Here is a 16,914-nt window from a genome sequence, read left to right as displayed (position 1 = left end):
GCATTGTCAGATTATTATGATTCAGATATATATATATAGATAGATAGATATATAGATAGATAGATATATATATATATATATAGATATATATATATATATATAGATATATATATATATATATATAGATATATATATATATATATATATATATATATATATATATATATATATATATATATATATATATATAAAAAATAACGCTATTGTGCAGCACGCAAGATAGACAGCGCACAATGTGCTTTGAGGCAGCAGCCAAGAAAGGTGTAGTCCGTGTCTGTGAACACCTGTGTGGATCAGCATGCTTGTATTCCAAAGGTTTCTCCATGTAACGATCTGCTAGGGAGTGTGGGGAGCCGTAGCCCCGTCCCCCAGGGCATGAAGCAGGTATGGAGGAGATCCAGGCCCCAGACATCCAGAGGTACCACATAGTGGTACTCTTTATAGAGCTCTGTAGATATGACAGTCAGACCTGAAGGAGAATGAAATGTTACTCATGACAAATGCTGCAATATGGTAATCCTACAGAAACCAAATAGCTTATTTGTCTGTGAAGGTTCTCAGTCATCCAGGTCCTCATAGTCAAAGGAGCTTGCAAAGAAAAGCGTCTGGACTTCTTTAAGTTACTTGAAGACGTTTCACCTCTCATCCAAGAAGCTTCTTCTTCTTCAGAAGCTTCCTCAGAACTGAAGAAGCTTCTCGGATGAGAGGTGAAACGTCTTCAAGTAACTTAAAGAAGTTCAGACGCTTTTCTTTGCAAGCTCCTTTGACCAAATAGCTTATTTTCATTGCACTGATTCTAAATATGGAGTCACTGTCACATACTCAGAAACATTTTGCAGACTGACCTGAAAAAGCGAGTGCCAGCAGTAGTGTCTTCATCGTCCTGAGAAACAGAAATTTTTGTCACTTTCTCCAACCACAATAAATGTACTTGATTTTTCCTAAAAATAAAAACTACTAAAAAGTCTAAGAGATAGTTTAAGTCTGTATTTGAATTATATACAGTATCCAAGGTGTTTGAGCTTTTTTTGCATGTGTATGACATTGAAAATAACTTCAGTATTATACTCATGCTTTGAAACTTTACCAAAGAATTTAAATGCAATTGAACTCCAGCCTCTGATCCACAGAAGTGGAAGAAGAAGATGTTGAGAGAAAAAGGCGACAACAGTAAAATTTTGAGACCATACTTTAGGCTTACCTAGACTTAAGAATGTGTCAGCTTGCTTCTCTTGTTCTTGTGTTGTTTATGTCTTTGCTCTGACTCTGCACACCTGAAACCTTCAGTAGAAATCTTCTTTCTTTTAAACACTTTCTCCCCTTCTTCTCTAAGGTAAGTACGCAAAGCCAGTGTCACTTATTTATTATCAGAATAGCATGTAAAGACATGAAAATTAAAAAAGAAAGTAACTTCAAAGTACGATCTAATTAGTTCCCAGAACTTAAAAACATTATGCAAACCCGTTGCCTTAGAAGAGCTAGGCATAGCTTACTAAAGATAAGTAAGAGCAATCTCCTCATTGTGAGTGAATAGTAGTATTTGTATAAACGTTCTATTTTTAATTTGCTTTCATATAAACTGAATGCAAGTAAATGACATTATGTTTGATCATCCTTGAACTTAAGAGATTTCTAGTAAAACAACACTTAATAAACACTGTAAGTGTGATTCAAAAAGAATAATTAGGAACATTTTTTGTAATGTAGTAAAAATCAGCCTAACTTACTTTTTCACATGTAAAAAAGGATTTTAGCCAACTCTAATAAAGTGGTCAGAGTATCTGTTCTCCAAGGTAGTATTATAGGGTAGTGAACCATGAACAACACAAGAGAGTCATTTAATAAAAATTCTATCTTAGTTTTAATTATTCTCTTAACTTTATGTAAAGCTTTGTTTTATATTGACACAATTACACACACACACAGGTACCGTACAGCACAAATGTTAAAACATGTGCTTTAAGTGAATAGTCCTAAATAAATGCTGTTAATCTGGAAACAGTATCTTAACTGGAAGCTTATTTAGATCAGCTGGAATCAAAAGACTGAGCACTGGCATGTCTATCAAAACTTGGGCATTTTACTGGGATGGGGTCCAGAAGGCCCTCGGGTCATCTGAAATTTACTTTAACACATGGTATAAATTATACATGTATGTAAACTCTTGTAAACTACAGACATCAGACTGTCTCCTCTATCCCCGCATTTTTATATGTATTTTGTATACTCGTACTGTACTTTGTCTACTCTGTGTCTATGGTCACGTTAAAATCTTGCTGAGTCACATTGTATTTATTTTTCCTTTTGCTTTAAATCTAGACTGCCAGCCAAGATATTTGATGGACTGCTGAGCAACCTGGCTTTTGCACAAGCAGAAGGTGTACTGGCATCACTGAGGAAGAGAAGAAACAGATTGAGGAAGCAACAGATGGGGAAATAAAGAATGCATTGTGGTAAGAATGTGCCTTGATATTAATTCTGTTAGGTGCTAAGTAAGAAATTTAATGAACTTTGTCTCTTAATTTGTGTTTTTATAAAAGGTCAGCAAGAAAAGAATCACAGCCAGCAACTCTGGTTTGTTCCTGGGTGCAGTCAAGCAGAGCTCATGTCCTCCTTCCTTGTTTAGGACTCTACTTGGCCAACCTGACAGGATTGAAAGTAAGTTAGTAAAAAAGGGGTCTGTGCTTCTAAGAAATTATGGCTAAGAGATATTTTCATCCCCAAAGGCAAGTGACTGGGCTAATCTTCATGAGTCAAAGGCCAAGCTGTTGTACATTGACTGTGTCACAGGGTGGAATGAACAAGTTTAACTTGGTGTTTTTTATTTCCTTGCATGTAGTGCTGTGTTTTATTTTTTGATCTTTTATTAGCGTGTAGTGTTTTATTTTTGTGGGGTTATTGCATGCTTGTTTGTGTTTGATATGTGATTTGTTCCGGGGGGGATGCCCATTGCACCGCCCCTCCTGATCATTAACTTGACACACCTGGGACCAATCAGGGTTCGCCACAGTTATTCAATAAGAGGCAGAGAGAGCGAGGGACAGGAGGAGAGACATGGTGTGGTAACCAGGGTTGGCAACAGAGGCGTGCGGCAAAGGAGAATGGGACCGGAGATCTCGGACGACTGCGCACTGGAGAGAGTGATTGGGGATGAGCAGAGAGGTCTGTGTTGGTGCTGAGGGGAGGTAGCTCCTCGCCGAGAGAGGCCCATGGCAGGGGATTGAGAGGCAGCAGGCTGGCGCCTTATGTCCCCGGGACGGCGAGACCATGGCTACGCGTGTGAAGCACAGCAAAGTGGCGGGCGGAGTTAGGAGTTCTGCCCATCTCCGGCGGAATCAAAGAATGGTGACTGCCGCTGCCCCTCTCTTCTTTTTAGTCGGCACCAGAACGAAGAGGCAGACAGGACCGTGATGGTGCTGCTGGTTTCTGCGCCGTTTGGACTTTTATTGGACTTTATCTTTGTGGCTGAGGCCATTGGATTTTAGGTGTATTGTTTTAATGTTTTTAACTTCATGTTCTCCCTGGCCAGAGTATTTTAGTGCTTTCTTTGTAAATAAATTATAGTTTTGACAACCTGAGTTTATATTTACTACTACCTTGGCTCCTCCACTGCTCTTCCTGTTAGAAGGGTTTCCCTTCTGTTTCAACCTACCACCTAGTGTCTACTTACAACTGCAGTTATCAAGGAGAGAGGACTGTTTTTATCCAACAGTGGCCTACTTGAGCATCATTGAGGTGAAATGCATGGTCAGCCAGAAATAAAATTATCTTGCAGGCAGCAGAAATCAAGGGCTTTTTCTTAGAGCTGGATGAGGCAAGTGGTTCCCTGGTATTAAAAAAGAATCATAACTACTGGCATCAGATCCAGGGCAGCCTACCTACATCTCACAGGGGCTAACGGCAGTCACCTTGTGACTTTGTAATTGCCTGTTGACAGAGAACAAATTGGATCATTTGGAAATGTTCTACCGGGAAATTTTTTGGCCCAACATTCTATTGCCGCTATGAATTCATACCTGCACGGGGGGTGCAACAATCAAACTGTTTCCAGTTCATTTTAAAATATATTGTAAATATTTGCATATTTATTGTAACTGTAAATACATTCAGAGAAATTCGTAAAATATATCAAGTTTTGATTTTAAAAAGAAAATGTTTTGGACAAAAAATTGTTCTTGAAAATAAAGAGGTGTTTGGACGTGTGTCTGTATCCAGAAGGTCGGCTTACAAGCGTCATCAGGCGAGTTCAGGAGAGTTCCTGTGCTGCAGCCAGTCACACCTGCTGCTCATCAGCCATCACCAGCTGTAGCTGAAAGCCTTCGTCAGCAGCCTCTCTACTTAACTAGTGCTGTGTCCGAATCTCGGGGGAGGATGCTCATAAGGACACTACCTACCTACGTCACATAGCTAGTGTCCTTAGACGGAGGGGTAGTCAGGACGTGAGCGGCTGTGGACAGCCCCCTTTTTTTTCCCCCATCGAAACTTTATTCAAAAAGAACAATGAGTCCCAACATATAAACGGCTGTGGACAACCTGCCTTCGTTCGAGTCCGCCCTCAATTCCACATTTTTGCCGATCGCTAACGCCACATGCGAAAACGGAAAAATGGACCGGAAAATGTTGCTCCGTGTCCTGTGCACTGTTTAATCCAAGAGGAGCTACAAAACTATGGCATTATTTTTGTGCCACTATTCTGAGCGCACGTACAAAACATTTGCAGGTGCAAGTGTTGCATTTTGAGGAGAAATTTATTTTGAGCAAAGAAAAGCTAAATTTAAGTGAACAAAATTTATTGCTGCGTGCAAAAAATGTATTTCAGTGTTTGCTATTATCCATATACACAGACACAATAGCAGCCCCTCTCAGTTTTTGCGCTTGCGCTTGTTTGCAATGTGTTGCTCGTGCTCTCAACATTTCTGCCCGTGCGCGCTCAACTCTTTCTGTACACCGTTATATTTGTGCCACAAAACCAGCCAATCACAGACTTGGATGCAAAAAAAAAAAAAATCTGATTGGCTGTTTTGGTCTCCAATCAGCTCGAAATGACGAAATGCAATATCCCAGAATCCATTTCGTCCAAAACTCAAATGAGGCAGTGGCGGAGGAACACAGTGGCGTTTGAAATATTACCTTCCTGGGTCACAATATAAACTTTTAAGATATTTTCATGCGAGAATGGTGCAAATATCTGCTCGATTTATCAAGACATCACATATTTGCATAAGTGCTCTAACGTTTTCCGAGATATCACTTATGAAGTTCAATGGATAATGTCAATAACTGAATGACAGCCGGTCATTCGCACACATTCACCATATCATAAAGAAATATATAAAGTAAATATCCCTGAAGTTAATATGAGAACATGCACTATGCATTTCCGATCAGTCATTGGATCCTGTAACTCATTTGTGTGCCTCGAATGGCAGAAAAATGTCACAAAGCTGAAAACGGTACTTTAGAGTACAGAAACTAGCTTAGTTACACAGATGAACTGTATATGTATGAAAGTATAAGTATTGTCACAGCGCATTAGTATATTTTACATGAGCATAATGATCAGAATAATGCTTGGATCCCGTAATATAAATGAAATCATACCCTTCCGCTATAACTGTTTATGTTGTTCTCCACCTTTTCTTCAAGCAGATAAGAACCGTATAGGATTAACCTGAGTGTTCCCATCCTGGACTGTTTTTTTTTTTTCAACCAGGAGGATACGGGGCCTGATTTTCGGGTAAGCAGGGAGTCCCTGGCAGTGTTGCTAAATCTCCTGAACCGCCACAGCCCACTGTACAGACAGTCAGTCTACCCTCCTCCAGGGCATTTCATCCTCGCAGATGGAGGGTACCCATGCCTCCAACGTCCACTCCCCCTCATCCCTCCCTACAAGAGGCCAGTCCAAGGTGTGGGAGCCCAGCGCTTCAACAGCCACCATTCCAGGGCACGCTCCATTATAGAGCGTGCTTTTGGAATGATGAAAACAAGGTTCAGGGCCATTTTCCTGCAAGTACTGGAGGTGCACCACACCATGTGAATATTTCAATAAATAATGTTCGTGCGCAAGAGTGTGTGTGTGTGTGTGTGTGTGTGTGTATATGTTTGTGTTGTAACCACTACATGTTGTAACAGCATGTGCCATCCTCCACAACATCTGCCTCAGTGCTGGTGACATCGTGGCCCCAGTGGATGAGCGGAGGATGAGGAGGGGGAGGCTGGTTTGGAGGCAGTTAGTGGTGCTCCTTGGCGGGACCAACTGTCATCTGAGGTGTCAGCCTTGGAGGAGGTACCACTAGACCACGACTACTGTTAACAGGCAAGTGAAAATTTGTCTAGGAATCCGTTTTCTGGTGGCATATTGCACTTTGTCAAACTGTTGTCTGCTACAGAGTTACAAGTATTATACTAGTAGTAATATGGCATCCACCATCTCCTGCTTGACATCTTAGTGGTGCGGCAGCCGTCGATTGAGTCGGCCCTGCAAACCTGTAGATGGACAATGCAGTGGACAGTGGGAGCAAGCATCCTAAAGCTCTCTTTGCAGACCACCCTGTGTTTCTCCACTCACTGACTACAAAAGAGAAACCGTAGGTCACAGTTGCAGCACTCCATCTATGTGTGATCTGTCTTCAGCAGATCCAGCAACACTGCCAGAGACTTCCTGTAATTTGTTGGAGTTGTGAAAGAAACGGTCCAGGAACAGGTCACTCAGGTTAATCTTGTGTGAACACATGTAAATAGCTGCAAATATTGAAGTCTTCAAATACTGCTGATGCATTACACATTCTTTTTTGTTGTTGTTCTTGATATGTACTCTGTTTTTGACTGAATATCCATTTTTAAACTTAGCATTATGTCAATACATGTTGATAAAATGGGTTCAGTGACAATTACTGTTTGATTCCATTTATTGCGCACATAAGACTTTTAACTTCCAACACAAATAGCACAATGCAACAAAATAATTAAAAGGAAAGCATCTGCAATTCAGGAAATAAAAGGTGTCTGGTGCCTGGAAAATTATACACAGAAATGTCACAATGTCAAAGAAAATTAGAGGGGCGCAGCAGTCATTTTGGGATCAAACGTTCCAGAATCGAAAAAAGTCTATCCATTCGCTCTCTGCTCTCCTGCGCCCTTCTCTCCTCGGCCTCCCTTTGTTACTGCATGTCCTCTCTGATGAGGTTGAGCAGCTCGTCATCCCGATCCTGTTTCCTCTTCCTTCCTGTTGTCGGTGGCTGACTGTCTTCCTCATCAGTGTCAGATCCCGCTAAGTTTTGGTCACCCACTGCTGAAACTGGCCCTGGAGTGTCCTCAGGGAGAGTGGAAAGTAGGACAGGAGGCCTAATGGAAGGCCTCTGTCCTATTACCTCGTCCATGAGGGCAAACCAGGGCCAAGTAGCAGCAGTGGGCTTCCCACTTACACCCTCTCCTGACCCTGGCTACTTGCAATCCCCTACAGACCCATCTTCTCCAGGATTGTCCTGATCACACCCGAAAAATAAGAGAAGACTGGTGTTCTGCTGTGAAAACGTTTGTATGTAGGGATTAACATAGTTGCCAAGGTCTCAGAGTAATACCGTCTGGACATCAAAGGTTCTGTACAGCATGAGGGTTAATGGAACCATATTCCTATACGGGTGTAAATAGATTTTTTTCTTGTACCTCCAAGCAGTAGCGGTTTTAGATACGGGCGACACGGGCGGTTGCCTGGGGCGGCATCGTGGTGGGGGGCGGCATCACGGGCATTGGCAAAAAAAAAAAAATGCTCGTACTCATGCTGCCCTGACGTCATGCCAGCGCATATTGGGAATGGCATAGGCACCGATCGGTTTTCTATCGCCCATTTCCTGGGAGTAAGGGCGCCCTTCGTTTGCGAGGTGCGCCTGCTGCTTGCGGCGCAGAGAGGAGAGGGCGGGGCGGCGGGGGATTCTCTGAACGGCTGGAGCAGCATCTAATAACCAACTTGCAAAATAAAAACAACCCAACAAACACGAAAACACCAGACATTATAATACAGACTTATAATTTGCACCGATGTTTTTTCGAAATTCTATACACGAAAAGTGAGCGCGAGAGCCCTCGGTGCACCTGCTCGCTGCTGAAGTCAAAGTAAACTTTATTGTCATCTCCGCTACAGTCCAGTATATAGAGAGACAAGACGACGAGGCTTCAGTTACAGCAGTGCAAGTAAACAAACAATATATATATAAGAAGAGTAAGAAAATAAATATACACGTTAGGACTAGGGATAAAGGGATCAATAACAATTTATAATTTACAGTTTGATGATTTAAAGTCTCACACACAACCTGTCGAAAGGGGAGGGGGGGCCGGCTGCTTCCAAAGAGAGCGCATTTCATTTATAATGTTGTAAATCCAAGCCCGTTATGTATTCATGATTTGAATCCTGGGTTGTGTGAAATTTCAGAAATGCACCCTAGACAAAGTGAATCTGTGAACTAAGGTGTAGGTGTGTTAGATCATGTTGTGGTGATCCTCGGGTTGAGGGATGGGTGTTTATACTGGAGTGCAAAATTAAAACCAATGGAAGATGGACAAGAAAAGTTCAAAGCCATCAGGTCCTCAGTTTAGAAAAAAGAGAAAAGAAGAGGAAGAGAAACAAGCAAAAGATACAGGTAAGCAGGTGTGTGATTAGATAATGGCAGGTCATCCTGAAACAATCAGAATCAGAATACTTTATTAATCCCTAAGGAAATTATGTGCGTTACAGTAGCAACAGTAACAGACTAAATTCCAAACAAGAGGGAGTGTTCGCCCAGGGCGCCAAACAGGCTAGGACCGCCACTGACAATACATCTGTATTGAGGGGAAAAGGAATGTGATTCATCCCAGACTTCAGCTAGAATGAAAAAAAAAAACCCAGAAAGCTGAAGTGTTTTTTGCTGCACAACTACCTCTTTTTCTCTCATTCTCTCCCCTCCCTCTCCTGTTGCTACTTCAATCATGAAACTGATCAATGATCAGCTGATCGTCTCTCTTGTTTGTTTATCGCCCGCTTTGCTCCAGAAAGAGGAAACCGGCGGATGTCGCCTTAAACAACAGCAGCACGTTTAAGCTTGATCAGCTGTTGTTAGAATGTATTTAATATTACTTTCTAGTATCAGCTGATGTTTGCTGGAGCCACAGCTGTAAAAGCTGCTGCTCATGATACCGGTTTGGTTATCTAGTGAGAGGGAAACATGAAGGTGATAAAAATCATACATGTACATCAAGAAGACAGTGTACATCACTGTCACAACTGTGTTTGTTTTAGTTCAACGGCTTTATGGTTTTTCCTATAATACCCGGTGGTGTAGTCGGTGATTTTTTTTTGTCAGTTCAGCCTCATTCATCATGTTTAACCCGAGTGACCACCTGGTCAGCTGGTGGGTAACAGGCATCTCTGAAAACGTTAGAGCACTTTTGTAAATATGTGATGTCTTAATAAATCAAGCAGGTATTTGAAGTTTACACAGCACCATTCTCGCATGAAAATATCTGGGATATTGCATTTCGTCATTTCGAGTGATTGGAGACCAAAACAGCCAATCAGATTTTTTTGCATCCCAGTCTGTGATTGGCTGGTTTTGTGGCACAAATATAACGGTGTACAGAAAGAGTTGCGCGTGCACGGGCAGAAATGCCGAGAGCGCGAGCAACACATTGGGAGCAAACACAAATGCAAAAACTGAGCGAGAGGGGCTGCTATTGTGTGTGTGTGTGTGTGGATAATAGTAAACACTGAAATAATGTTTTTGCACGCAGCAATGAATTTTGTTCACTCAAATTTAGCTTTTCTTCGCTCAAAATAAATTTCTCCTCAAAATGCAACTGCAAATTTTTTTACGTGCGCTCAAATTTTTTTTACGTGCGCTCAGAATAGTGGCACAAAAATAACGCCATAGGTATTGCACCACCAACTGCCAAAACAACGACAAAGAAGAACAACCTCTGCGGCCCTTCAACCTGGGTTTCTCTCCCACTGAAGTTAGAGCCAGCACTGTTTTGCAGTATGTTTTAAGTTACATTTTTTGAATTTGTCAAACATATTTACTGCACAGTTTAAAGCACTTCTTAATTTTCGTGAATGTTGAGGTTTTTGTAGGTGAATTGTTTGCACCTGAATGTTGTCCCCAAAAGTTGTTTCTGTTCATCTGGACATAGCATTTACAGTCATCCAAGTGACTTCTTCAGTCTCAGCTGACTGCAGGTTTTCCCAACCTTATAAACAGTACCTTTGCACAATGACTGAAACTAGCCCACTGAATGAACAATGAGCTGTGTAGTCAGCTGATATGCATTAATATGCAAATTGTTATGACCAACCACTGGTCAAAGCACATTGATCAAAGCCCATTGATCAATGGTCATGAGTACGATTCACAGAGAGTTGGAGAATGGCTGCAATCACAGCATTGTAAGATGGTGAAAGTTTTACCCTTAGGCCCCCTCCTTGATTCAGACATGGGCTGTATCCCAATTCAGGGTCTGCAGCCTTAAAGTACGCAGCCTTAACGATCCACAAGGGCCGCGTACTCAAAGACCGCTAAGGCCGGAAGTGCGAGGCTTGTGAAATGGGATGGTCTAGCCTCCGTCGCGCTGCCCAGGTTGCCTAGCAACCATGATACTAACAGCTGGAAACTTTTCAGCATTGTTTGACAGAAATGAAGGAGAAAATCTTTTGTTCATTTGTTTGTTTGTTTCTACATAAGCTTTGATCATTCTCTGTAAGATTCAGGTCTATGGAAGAAATATAGTAGCAAAAAATTCACCTGCAAAAAATTCACCTGCAAAAGGGATGAACTTGAATGACCCAAGCCAGAGCAATCAGCACTAGATCGAGTCGAGCGGCTCTCAGCCAATTAAATTACGCTGTTTGATCACATGACACCATTTGCCAGCAGTGTCTCTCCTAAAAGAGAGCTGTTTAAAGGTGAGTGATTAAGTTTTTCTCCTAAATAGAGATCATTACAGAACGCCTAGTCCTACTTAAAAAAAAAATTATTTTATTTTATCATCTACTCGAACTAAGGAAAACGTTTGACCAACTCAAAGACAATTTCCACGCCTCCCCTGCCTGTCTGCAGAGGCAGTTTTGAATTTAGGAGCAGCAAGATGGAAGCGGCAAACCCTGGCGATTCTCCGGTAAGTATATTGTTTTTTATCTTCAAGTTTGTCTTTTGAAACTTAATTTTAATTAATTTACTGTAATTTTATTTAAATCCGTTGCTCATGTATAAAGTACACAGACGGGGTCTTTGCTCAACTCGTCTGAGGCGTGTCTCACTAAGCGCTACATGCTAGCATCCTGCTAACCGAGCTACCCTTTACATGCTGTGCTTTAGGAAATAGGATACTCGTTAAAAAAATACTCCGCAGATATTGATAGATAGACGAACACTGCAAAGTTACATTCAATCAAGATGGTCTGGCATGCTACAACTTTATAGTTGTTAAATTCTGGGTACAAGTATACATACCCATCTTGTACATGTTTTTTAATATTATTATTATTATTATCCTACCCAATTACATGTTTCTTTTGATCAGAGTATGCTGTTTTAATGACTTTACAATATCATTTACATTGTGTTCCTTACATTTTCCCTAATTGTATGTTATATTAATCCTATATTTCCGTTTTAATATTTCTAATGTTTGCCTTGTTTTCTTCACTGTCTGGTCTGCCTCTGTCTTGCCTGTATGGATGCATTTACACCTAAATGTCCCCAACAAAGGATGTTTTAATTCACCTCTATTCCAGTGAAACACGAGTCTCCCATCTTCCTGCTACCGGTCTCGAGTTTTTGTTCACCAAAGCACACACCAACTTCATACTGACGGACAGATCACTGCCCTTTTGCCGCCTTGTCTGACCGTGTTTTGTGGCTTTGGTTCACTTCACCTCACTCTTCCCCATTCTTGTCATTAAATCAGGCCGTTCTGCAACCATGGCAGCCATTCACTCTATGGCTTTATTCATGGTGTATTTTACCCCTTCACCAAAGGACATTCTCGTTTCCGACATTATATTTGCAGTGTTCGTCTATCTATCAATATCTGCGGAGTATTTTTTTAACGAGTATCCTATTTCCTAAAGCACAGCATGTAAAGGGTAGCTCGGTTAGCAGGATGCTAGCATGTAGCGCTTAGTGAGACACGCCTCAGACGAGTTGAGCAAAGACCCCATCTGTGTACTTTATACGTGAGCAACGGATTTAAATAAAATTAACGTTTCAAAAGACAAACTTGAAGATAAAAAACAATATACTTACCGGAGAATCGCCAGGGTTTGCCGCTTCCATCTTGCTGCTCCTAAATTCAAAACTGCCTCTGCAGACAGGCAGGGGAGGCGTGGAAATTGTCTTTGAGTTAGTCAAACGTTTTCCTTAGTTCGAGTAGATGATAAAATAAAATAAAAATAAATGGGATTTTAAGTAGGACTTGGCGTTCTGTAATGATCTTTTGATCTGATTTTTGCAGGTGAATATTTTTGCAGGGAAATTTGGAGGATAAAAATTCAGTGTTATAAATTCAATGTCTAAAAATACTTGAATTCTGATGATACTATATTTCTTCCATAAAGGTCAGCTATTGAACGGCATATATTTTAAAGTAAAGGCTTTAAAACCAAGTTAGTACAAACATCACTAATGTCACATAACTTTGCCGACATGTGGCCAACAGTAATGTTTTAATGTTCTTTGTTATTAAACATTTTCACATAAATAAGTGACATAATATTCAGCACTTAAAGTTTACTCTTCGGGCGCCCCTCATCCGCCGTTTTTTTCTGCAAATTTATCCACACCCACCGCCGCGCTATGCATTCTGGGATATGTTGGGCCACAAAGTCTACACCGCCACATCCTTAAAATTCAGGGAAATTAAGGACGCATTTGAGGGCCGCATTTCGAGCAGCCTTTGAATTGGGACAGCCTTCGTCGCATCGCTGTGATGTAATCGGCCTTAAAATGCAGCCTTTAAGGCTGCAGACCCTGAATTGGGATACAGCCATGGTCTTTCCCTTTTCACATACTTCAGAAGTCACTTGGATGAGTGACGAAACATTTCTCCCACTAAAAACGCTACATCCAGATGAACAGAATCAACTTTTTGGGATTTACTTACCTGGATGATTGAGCATGCATCAAGATACCTTAATGTTGGTTCTTATGCAGTAGATGCGTTAAGATTATTGTATAATTTCATTGTTAAATTGTTTTTTGTTTAATACTAGTACTTGAACTGGATTACACTTTTCTGTTCAGCAAATGATTTAATGGGCATATGAATAATTGATCAATAGTTATGAGACAAAAATCTATATTGTTAATTAAATGTTAAATAAAAATAAAAGAATTTTTGTTGGTTCTTTTCAAATGTTCAGACTCCAAATTGAGTAGAGGTAGTGGACCTCCTGCTATTTTAGTTGGGGACCCCTGATGTAGTTTGTAGTAACCCAATGTGTATGTCGGAAAAAGCCAGAAGAAAAAATCCACTCACGGACAGGGAAAACATGCGAACTCCAAACAGAACAGGCTGAGCTGGGCAGGGATTTAATATTCACTTTGACAGATTGTTACTGGAAAACAGAATCACATTCAATGCTGTTGTGCAGTGTCCACTGGGAAAAACGGTTAAGTTTAACTGTCACAGTAACAAAAGCTGCAGCAGAGAACCAGCAAGTGAACCCAAATGACTGATGTATCAGCACACTTTCAGTCAGCATGACACACAATCACTAGAGGGCTGTAGCACACTATAGAATGGAGTCTGAGCTGCAGGTGGCTGAAGGTTTGTGTATTTAAGAGCAGGGACTGATTGCGATAGAGTCTGCCTTCGGCTTTAGCGTTGCTCTACACTCTCTCCATCCATCCATCACTTGTAGGCATCACTTTTATCCTCTTACATCTACCTCCTAACACATAAAGTCTTATTAAAGTAATCATTTATGTGTATCCCTGGATTTATTGTTGATACAGGGGTTTACCTTCTGTAGGTGGTTCCCTTATATTTATTTATTATGCAGATAATAAATAAAAGATATAAACCTCTGCATTTATTATGCAGAGGTTTATATCTTTACTAGGTATGTGTGTTTTTAAAGGAATGCCCAATTCTGTCATTTTTTTCTGTAAAGCAAATTTACCTTGCCTATGGGTATAAATAAAGTTACCTTGACCTTGACCTCCAGCTTTTATACTTTTATATAACATAGTGTATCAAGTATGTATAAGACATTCTTGTTCATTATGAGCCCAATTTTAGTGAGGTTTTTTTTTCTATCACCCTGCTTTACTTAGTTAGTAACACTGTGAATATGATTTAGTATAGTTTTGTTAATTCTTTTTATCTATGGACCAATTTTGGACTTATTTCAGAGCTGAAGGAGACAGTCTTCCATCATTTTGTAGAGAAACTAAATGCAGTGTGAACTAGAATACTTTTCTCTCTTGTAGAACCTTAAATATGACTAAATGCTAAGCAGCTAGACTTGCTCAGGCTTTTAAAAATGAAAAAAAGAAACTGCACTACACTTTTTAGAAAGTTATTTGTTTTTTTTAATGTAATTTTTTTTTAGATGAGGGCCAACAACCAGTCAGATGAGGTTTTTAGGAAATCATAAAATGTTATCAGAAATTAACACCAAACAAAGTACTTCAAAACCTTTGGAAATTCAATGAATTTTAAGGATTTCAGAGATTCTTAATTTGCAAAGACCTTCTGCCTTCATAAACGAAGGCTAAAAGATGTAACTGCCCTGTGATAATACAGAGGCTGCATCGAACTACATATCTGTTTGCAATCATAAACGTGTTTAATTGTACAGAGAAGAAGGTGGAAAAGTGTAGCAGAAATGATGACGGATGATGACGGCAGCAGCAGCCGTTCTTCTCTGCGTGAGTACCTTAATGTTGTTCATGTGTAATTTACGTTGAGTAGGCTAACCACGTTATTACATTAATGCACGTAAGGTGGACTAGCAAACACTGTCATAGTTACATGAGGCTGTCTTCTTGTTTGATGGCAGATACTCCCTTCACCCCTTCAAAAAAAAAAAAAAAAAAGATGGCGCCGGTGTGTATGGCTGGCCGTCTTCCTCCTCCCTGCTTTAGACTCCTTTTTCTCGACTTTTGCATAGTACTACTCATTCTTTTAACATTATGTTCATCTGGTGGCAACGCACTAATTACCTATGACCGGCAAATGCTTTTGGACCTTCGTTTTTCTCAATCTCATGACTTGGACTAACGATGGACCTTGGGAGACGCCAGCTTGATGTGCTCGGTCTCCTCCACCAGCGTATCCTGCCTGCCTTTACCCACCCTACGCAAGAAACGCTACAGGAAGCGGGGTAAACGGAGCGGCATTTGTGTCCGCCTTAAGGCTTATTTTCGAGCTCGGGCTATGGCTGATCCATATGCTACCATGGACCTTCTACCTACCTCTTCCTGCTCCCGGCACCGGCTTTCTGCTCAATCACTCAGCTGTCGGTGGATTTGCTTCGCCGGGCAGCAAGACTACCCCGCCCTCCCAGAGGCATGCCTACCTATTCGGACCTGGATATCGTCTTCCAGAGGTGGTGCGTGCCGCAACAATCTTTTCATTTTCAAAATTGAAAAAAAAAAACAGGATATAAACAGATTGGTTGTAGATATTTAGTAAAGGTGATCACAAGGGAATTCAAGCAAGTAAAAAGCTATCAGTGCTTGATGTTCATACCTGTGGGTGCAGCAGCAGGAGCTGAGGGACCAGGGACTGGGGAGCCAGGAGAAGAGACAGGGGAGGACTCTGCTGCATGATTACTTGACTCTATCAAGACAATATTAAATGTTAACAGGTTGAAGACAATAGTCATAGAGAATATTATATTATTATATACTTATATATACTTCTTATTATATACAGTGGTCTCTCATTTATTGCAGCACGTGAACAGTAGTCACAGTTCTCACAGTTCTCACAAGTTGATTCTCAAAGTGCAAACCTTTGTCGATTTTAAAATGTAAAAGTATTATGCCGCGCTTTTTCTCCGTCTGCGGTGCCACTTTTGTGCGCCTTTTTTGCTCCCGGTGCAGGTGTCTGTTTCCGAATGAGGGTCATAGTTATGAGTGTTTTTGTCCTGTTTTTTTCTATTGGACGTGATGGTTATCAAAACCAAACATGATAAGTTTGGCAAGCGCAGGAGACACGACACGGAGGAGATTTGTCATTTGGGCTGCAGAATGCAATGTGCATTGTTGAAAGCTGTACGGTGCAATAAAAAAAATCAGCGAAAAGGCGAGGCAGTGACGGATGAACAGCGGGACTACTGAATACTGTTTATTAATAAACAAAATATATTCCTGTATGACAACATGCATAAATTAACTGCCTACATTAATTCATTGTAAACATACCTTCTGACTGACACTCCCCTGCTGCCTCTTCGGGCTGTCCCTGGTCCTCGGGGGAGAAGTTCTCCACGGTCCGCACCATATTACCACTTGTCTCCCACGGGGTGAGGAAGGGGTCCAGAAACCCCATGACCGTGAAGAACTTCCATCTTCTCCCCGATCCCGCTGCAGACCCACTCCTCTTCTCCTTCTCTGTCCCTGAGGCTCTTCCACTTTCTCCTGCAGATGTCCTCTGAATAAACGCATTATCTTGTTAGCGTAAAAGGTATTTGTACATCAGTGGGAAAATAGCGGGACAGTAGGCAGGCTTGCTAGCTTTTGCGCGGCTTCATAGGGTCAGTCTGAAAATTAAAAAGAAGAAGGAATGAACTTACCAGGTTGCCCGATCTCCTCACTTATGTGCCTCCAAGCTAGGTCCTTTTTATTCCTGTCTCGGTAGAAGTAGTAGCTAGCATCATATAGCTCTGGGTGATTAGCCACGGCACTGATGAGCTTTTCCTCCATACTGAAT

The 16,914-nt window shown here is 41.1% G+C and overlaps 2 long non-coding RNA genes across 2 annotated transcripts in view; one reads left to right on the top strand and one right to left on the bottom strand.

Annotated features, from left to right (window-relative positions):
- Positions 1–12,638, top strand: part of LOC146493726 (uncharacterized) — a 42,621-nt gene extending 29,983 nt beyond the window's left edge. Inside the window, exons 4-7 of the long non-coding RNA XR_014871790.1 lie at positions 2,320–2,453; positions 2,541–6,316; positions 6,450–10,741; positions 12,590–12,638. This is a non-coding gene — a long non-coding RNA (uncharacterized LOC146493726). The remainder of the gene's footprint in view (positions 1–2,319; positions 2,454–2,540; positions 6,317–6,449; positions 10,742–12,589) is intronic.
- On the bottom strand, positions 5,693–16,563 carry LOC146493725 (uncharacterized). Its single transcript, XR_014871785.1, has 2 exons — positions 16,407–16,563; positions 5,693–15,819 (listed from the first exon to the last, which is right to left on the bottom strand). It is a non-coding gene; the product is annotated as an uncharacterized LOC146493725 (long non-coding RNA).
- Between the last annotated feature and the right edge of the window lie 351 nt (positions 16,564–16,914).

The sequence above is a fragment of the Neolamprologus multifasciatus genome, chromosome 22, assembly GCF_963576455.1.
Source record: "Neolamprologus multifasciatus chromosome 22, fNeoMul1.2, whole genome shotgun sequence".
NCBI classification, from domain to species: domain Eukaryota; kingdom Metazoa; phylum Chordata; class Actinopteri; order Cichliformes; family Cichlidae; genus Neolamprologus; species Neolamprologus multifasciatus.
The sequence above is the reverse complement of the archived record's forward strand: the minus strand, read 5'-3'. Positions and strand labels throughout refer to the sequence as shown.